Raw genomic sequence first — 7,469 nt, forward strand, 5'->3', positions numbered from 1 at the left:
AAGGAAAATAATGTATACAATGACTATAATAACTTACATGGAAAGAACAACAATAACAGCAAAGCAGTCAAAATTAAATCTTTGAAATTATGGTGACCAAGTTTGACTCCTAAGAAGAGACATGAGAAGATACTTCCCATACTTCTTTATAGAGATAACAGATCCTGAGTGTGGAAAACTGTATATAATGTAAGATTTTTTTTTCAATGGTTTGGTTAATTTAACAGAACATTTTTTCTTCCTCTTTTTTTTATTCCTTAATCTAAAGTATGGTTCTACAGTAGAAAACAAGGGGAGAATTACAGTGAGAAATGTAGATGATATAAGGAATTTTTTTTTAATTAAACTAATACTTTTTCTTTGGTCTCTTTCAGGTATAGGTCTAGAAGTTGTATAAATGGGTCAAAGGTCATTCATCAGTTAGTAACTTTTTTGCATAATTCCAAATCACTTTCTAGAATAGTTGGCCCAATTCACAGCTCTACTAATAGTGCATTCAATGTGCCTGTTTTCATGCAGCTCCTTCAGCATTTGTCATTTCCTTTTTTTTTTTCCATCTTGCCAATCTGATGGGCATGAGGTAGAATCTCAAAATTGCTTTAATTTGTATTTCTTTCTTTATTAATGATTTGGACCCTTTTTCATATGAACATGGATGGCCTAGGTTTCTTCCCTTGAGAACTACTTCATATCCTTAGAACAGTTATCAATTGAGAATCCGTTCTATTTTATATACATTTGAATTGGTTCCTTATATATCTTGAAAATAAGATTTTTATCAGCAAAATTTCCTCCAAATATGTGTATATATATACACACATATGTGTATATATATATATGTGTGAAATACATATGTATTTTACAATTAACAGTTTCCCTTCTAATCTTAGCTGTATTGGATTTGTGTAAAACTGTCAAAATTTTATATAATAAAAATTATCCATCTTATCTTCTGTGATCTTCTCTATCCTTTGTTTTCTCATGAACTCTTCCCTTATTTACAGATCTGAGAGACAATTTCTTCCTTATTTCTCTTATTTTTTAATGATGACTTTATATCTAGGTCATATATCAATTCACAGTTTATCTTGGTATAAGCTGTTAATGTTAGCCTAAATCTAATTTCTGCCAGATTGCTATCCAGTTTTTTTTCCCAACAGTTTTTATCACATAGTGAGTCAGTACCCCAAGTAACTAGGTTTACATGCTTCTGTATGTTGTATCCTAAATCTATTCCATTTGTCAATCTATTTTTTTTTAACCAGTAGCAAATTATTTTGAGAATTTCTGCTTTTAGATATGGTTTGGGATCTGGTACAGCTGGGCTTACTTGATTCCTACTTTTTTCATTATTTCCCTTGAGATTCTTGATGTTTTGTGACTCCATTTGAATTTCATTATTTTTTTTTTCTAATTCTGTAAAGAAATTGTTTGTTAGTTGATTGATATGGCACTGAATAGTGTTGTCACTTTAATTATATTGTCTTGATCTAACCATGAACAGTTAATATTTTTACAATTATTGAGGGTCTTTTTATTTCTGTCAACTATGTTTTCTTGTTTTTGTATAGTTTTTATGTTTATCTTGGTAAGTAGACGTCTAAGTATTTTATATACTCAGTAGTTATTTCATATGAAATTTCTTTTTTTAGCTCTTCCTGCTATATTTTATTAATATCTCATGGAAATACTAATGATTTCTGTGGATTTATTTTATATCCTGCAACTTTGTTGCAGTTTCAATTTTTTTTTAGTTGATAAGATTCTTTAAGTACATCATCATTTCATCTGCAAAAAGTGATGATTTCTTCTTTGTCTATTCTTTTTCTTTCAGTTTCATTTTTTTTGGGGGGGGATCTTATTGCTGTTGCTAGCATTGCTAGGACTTTGTCAGACGGAAATAGTAACAATGGACATCTTTGTTTCACCCCAGTCTTATTGGAAACGATTCTAGTTTATCCCCACTACATTTAATTCTGGCTCTTCGTTTTAAATACATACTATTTATCATATTAAAGAAAGGTTCATTTATGCCTATGTTTTCCAGTGTTTAGGACAGAAATGAGTCTTGTATTTTGTCAAAAGTCTTTTTCTGCATTTAGTGATATAATCATATTATTTTTGTTCTTGTTATTAATGTGGCTAAATAAGTCTGCCTAATAGAAAACCAACTCTGCATTCTTAGAATAAATCCAATCTATTCATAGTATATATTGTGAAAAATGATTCTCAGAGCTTCTCACCTCCCCTCCCCCTCCCAGACATTACTGATAATAAGATTGCATTGATTCTCATCCTGGTCAAACTCCTACCCAGGCCTGAATTGATTTAATCTGCTCAGGTTTGGGTGGAGACAGATTCTTCTGCCTAGACAGCCCAAGGCTGAGAGTGGTCTGATCCGAGGGTCAAGTATTTCCTCGGTCTGGATGGCAGGAGGATATCAGCCCTGGTTGAAAAGGTATTATACCAGGATTAAGTGACCTAAATCATGTACTTAGACTTCATTTTAATATAGCCCACCTCCTAGTGTGTTGACCAATTAGAGTTTATTGGCACCCCTTGGGAACACCTACTCTTTGAAGGGCATATAACATTGTACCCCCAAATCTCAAATCAAGTCAGTTCTGGAATGGTGTCCTTGGGGAGGGGAGGGGTTAGTTATGGATTGTAATGCTCATGCAATGCATGTCAAGGTATAGTTTTTATGTATAAATGGTAAGTAGACTCCTAAGTATTTTATATATTCAGTAGTTATTTCATACGAAATTTCTTTTTTCAGCTTTTCCTGCTGGATTTTAACATGGACATGCTCTAATCCGTTTGTCTCTTTCTTAGAACAAAATCTGTTTTGGGGGGGTGACAATATACATATATGTATGTATGTATGCACACATACACACATATGTATAATAGTGGCCTCTGCTAATATTTGAAATTTTTTGATCAAAATTCATCAAGAATATTCATTTACAATTTTATTTTTTTGTTTTGACTTTTCCTTGGTTTAGGTATCAAGACCGTGTTTGTGTCATAGAAGGAATTTAATAGGATTCTATCCTTTGCTATTTTTTGTAAACTATGCAATATTGTAATTGATTGTTCTTTCAATATTTGATAGAATTCACTTACAAATTTAACTAGTCTTTCCCCCTTCTCCCTTGGGAGTTCATTCATGGCTTGGAAAATTATTATTTTCTGGGATTGGGTTGTTTAAATTCTTTTTTTTGTTGTTGTTCTGTTTATCTGGGCATTTATGTTTTTGGAAATATTTATTTGGTTCACATAAGTTGTCAGTTTTATTGGTATATAGTTGGGCAAAATAGCTTCTTTTTTTTTTTTCCTTTTTTCCCCTAGGTTTTAATACAGGTGGAACACTGAATGATTCCTTCACTTCAGCTCCTTCACAGCCAAACCAGGAGGAAGGGACTGTTTAAGTTTCTCTGCCTTCTCTTTGTCTGTGATGACCAGTGTGTACAGGTATCTGCTGCAGCGAACCTTAAACTTCACGTTGTCCTTGTTTTTCTTGATCTTGACAGATTTGGCATCTTTTCCCCTGGCTGTCAGCAGGAAGTCTTTTATTTCCTCGATTTTTCGGGGCATAGCGGCGGGACCAGGGGCAGCGTGCGGCCGGAGAGGTTGCACAACTGCCAAGGGGCCGAGGAAGGCAAAATAGCTTCTAATAATATCTTTTATTTTCTTTTTTTTATTTGCTGTGAGTGCTCCATTTTTTTTTTGATACTGAAATCTGGTTTTCTGCTTTTTTCTTTTGAATCAAATAAGCTAATGTTTTATCCATTTTTTTTTTAACAAAACAATATGTTACTTAACAAAAACAAATTTAAAACATAGACTCATACAGAATTAAACTAAGGGTTGGGAGTAAAATCTATTATGTCTTAGATGAAGTTAAAAAAGCAAGAGTAGCAATTATGATTTCAGACAAAACAATAGCAAAAATAGACTTAATTAAAAGAGTTTAAAAAGAGAAGCTACATTTTGCTGAAAGGTACCATAGACAATGAATTATTTTCAATAGTCACAATATATGCATTTCATGGTGGAGCATCTAAATACTTAAATGTAAGTTAAATGGATTAGAAGGAAAAAAATAGTAAAACTATGATAGTGGGAGACCTCAATGTGCCTCCTTTCAACCTTAAATAAATCTAACCAAAAAATTATACAGGAAAGAAGTTAAGGGCCTGAGCAGAGTTTTTTAAAAGTTAAGTGTATTAGACCTTAGGTGATTCTTAAATAGAAATAGAAAGAACCATATAGATTTTAGCTCTACCTGGTAACTTTACAAAAAGTTGACCATGTGATAAAGCATAAAAATCTCACAATCAAATGAAAAAAAGGAAAAATATTAATCACATTTTTTTTGTGGCTCACAATTCAATAAAATTATATTAAATGAAGTATCACTGGAAAAAAAGTGTTAAAAATCAACTGGAGGATAAATAACTTGATTGTAAAGAATTGGTTGGTCAAAGAACAAATTATAGAAATTATAATTTCATTAAAGATAATGACAATGGGATTATATACCAAAAATTTTGGGATGCAGCCAAAGCAGTCCTTGGGGATGGGGGGAAAGAGATTGTTTCTTGAGACACTTTAAGAAAAAAATGGAACAAATCAATAAACAGAACATGAAACAATAGCAACATAAACTAGACATATTAAAAACAAACAAGTATACACCAAGACAAGAAAATGTTCTATATATACAAAACATTTATAGCAATTCTTTTTGTGGTGATAACAAGCTGTGAACTGTAATAGGATAGATATCAATTGAGGAACAAGTAAACAAACTGCAGTACATGAATGCATTAGAACATTATTACAAGAAATAAAAAAAAAAAATATTTCAAAGAGACATGGAAAGACATGTATGAGCTTATACAAAGTGATGTGAGCAGGACCTGAAGAGTAGTTTATACTATAACATCAATATTATTTAAAAATATGTGTATTTTGAAAGACTTAAAAACTCTGGCCAGCTAAATGATTAACCATGTTTTAAATGCCTAATAAAGAAGAATGCTACTTGGCACATGACAAAGAAACAATAGACTAATATGCAGACCAATAAATGCTTTTCTGGATGAGACCAATTGGGGAATATGTTTTACTTGACTGCATTTATATAACACAGGGGTTCTATTTATCTGTCTTTTTTTTTCCTTTCTTCCTTCTTTCCTCTTTATTTTTTTAGTAGATTGATGAGGTGGGAGGGAGAAAAATGAATGCTTGATAAATGAAAATTTTTTTAAAAATTGAGATGTTGAGAAGAGTCCATTTTCTTTAGGATAAAATATACATTTCTGAAGCCAGCATTCAAAGCCTCCCTAATTTGGTGTCAAACTGCTTTTCCAAATTTTTTTCCCATTATTCCTTTTCACATATGCTGTAGCTAAATTGGACTATAGTTGTACTGCAGCTATTCTCCAGTTTTATCCTTTCCTCCTCATCTACTTCTTCAGTTCATGCAAACTTACCTCTTTTATGCATTATTTATTATAATATGTATTATTTCCTCATCTTTCCCTGTTAAAATCTTCCTCTTTTTATAAGGTCCAGCTCAGGTACTACCTTCACTGTGAGATATTTATTTCCCTCAGCTCCAACTGAGTAATCTAACACTCCTCACATTTGCCCCAATCCATTATATTACACTTATCCAATTATGCTTTAATAGAATATAATTGTATTTAAATAAAAGCATTTAGAATTATATTTGCTATAGTATTTATAATGTCATTTTTTCCTAGAACCCATCACAATAAAGTATCCTGGGGGCAGGTAGCTGTCAGTTCGAGTCCAGTTAACCCTCTCATTGTTACCAATGATCCTATGGATTCTCAGTATCTCCTTCTATTTCAATAAACGGAACCCTGAATTCATAAATTGGATTTAAGTTGTAATCTCATCTTAGATTAGTCTCCTGATGACTTTTCGTACTGTATTATTAAACTTCTAAGGCTGATAGAGGCTATTTAGGCAATGACCATCCCCCAGCCCCTTTACATCACACATAGCTTTGGGGAGGTGGGAGGAAAAAGCAACTAAAGTTGTTTTTAACATGTGAGACTCTTTTCTTTCCTTCCTTCCTTCCTTCCTTCCTTCCTTCCTTCCTTCCTTCCTTCCTTCCTCCCTTCCTTTTCTTTCTTTCTTTCTTTCTTTCTTTCTTTCTTTCTTTCTTTCTTTCTTTCTTTCTTTCTTTCTTTCTTTCTTTCTTTCCTTCTTTCCTTCTTTCCTTCTCCCATCTTTCTTTCTGTCTTTCCTCGGCTACCTGCCTTTATCTTTCCGTCCATCCTAAATGTTTTCTTAATGTCTTTTGTCTAATAGAAGTTGTTTCTTGAGTACAAGACTACAGTTGAATTTATTTATTTGTTTGTTTTTAATAGTTTTACTTTTTGGGGGCAGAAAGCCCTCCTGAAGCCCAGGGATCCATCCCAATACTTCCCTATAAACCTTAGCTTCTCTCATCATAGGATCATAGATTTAGAGCTGGAAGCTCTAGAAGTCATCTGATCGTCCCCTCTCCTCCTTCCCACATTTTTCAGATGAGGAACTGGAGACCCAGAGAGATTTAACGAGTTATCCAAGGTGATCTTCCAAGTAGTAAGCTGCAGAGCTGAGATCTGAACCCAGTTTCCTCTAACTCCCAAGACTACTGTCTTCCTACTTCCCCATACAGCAGTCCTGAGGCCCAGGCCAGGGCTGCCCTGTGGAAAACTGTGTGCTTCTTCCATCCTGGGAGCTGGCCTAGGCTGGGCAGAACTGCTGGATTTAAAAGGGAACTGGAGACCAACAATCTAACGGAAAAAAAAAATCCTATTTCTCTTCGATTCTTTCTCTCTTTCAAACACAGTTGGTGCCAAGGCAAACTGGCATAGAATAGAGGCATCAGGGAAAGATTTTGTTGATGCCTAATCCACTCCAACATTTATATCCACATGAATTCTCCACCAGCGTCTGTATCCAACACTCTGTCCAGCCTGGATCCTTGTAAAAGCCTTGTAAAAAGGAAAAGGGGGATCAAAGGAGCTTCCCGTATGTTGTCATGTTACATTCAGAGAGCCCGGGAAAAGAAAGGAAAGCTGCCAACTGTTCCTCTCTTTTCTCTTTGCTGTGTCTCTTCTGCTTCTGTATCTCTGTCTCTCTCTGTCTCTGTCTCTGTCTCTGTCTCTCTCCGTCTCTCCCTCTCTTTTCTTTTTATGTCTGTCTGAAAGTCTATCTCTGTCTGTCTGTCTCTCTCTCTCTCACATTCTCTTTATGTCTATCTCTCTTGCCCTCTCTATCTCAGTGCAGTGGCAGGAGTACCCAAGGCCTCTCCTTACAGACCGGCTGAACATGGTCTCATGTCAGTATGATAGTCTCATCCTCTAATCTGAGGTCTAAGCATTCGGACAAACAAGCGTTTTTTCTTGGCAGGGCTCTCTGTCAGCGATCTGTCTCCT

At 34.3% G+C, this 7,469-nt stretch overlaps 1 pseudogene; it reads right to left on the reverse strand.

Annotated features, from left to right (window-relative positions):
- Positions 1 to 3,386: 3,386 nt before the first annotated feature.
- LOC114046634 lies at positions 3,387 to 3,605 on the reverse strand (annotated as a pseudogene).
- Between the last annotated feature and the right edge of the window lie 3,864 nt (positions 3,606 to 7,469).

Source organism: Vombatus ursinus, unplaced genomic scaffold, assembly GCF_900497805.2.
Source record: "Vombatus ursinus unplaced genomic scaffold, bare-nosed wombat genome assembly UNPS02014785.1, whole genome shotgun sequence".
Classification (NCBI taxonomy): domain Eukaryota; kingdom Metazoa; phylum Chordata; class Mammalia; order Diprotodontia; family Vombatidae; genus Vombatus; species Vombatus ursinus.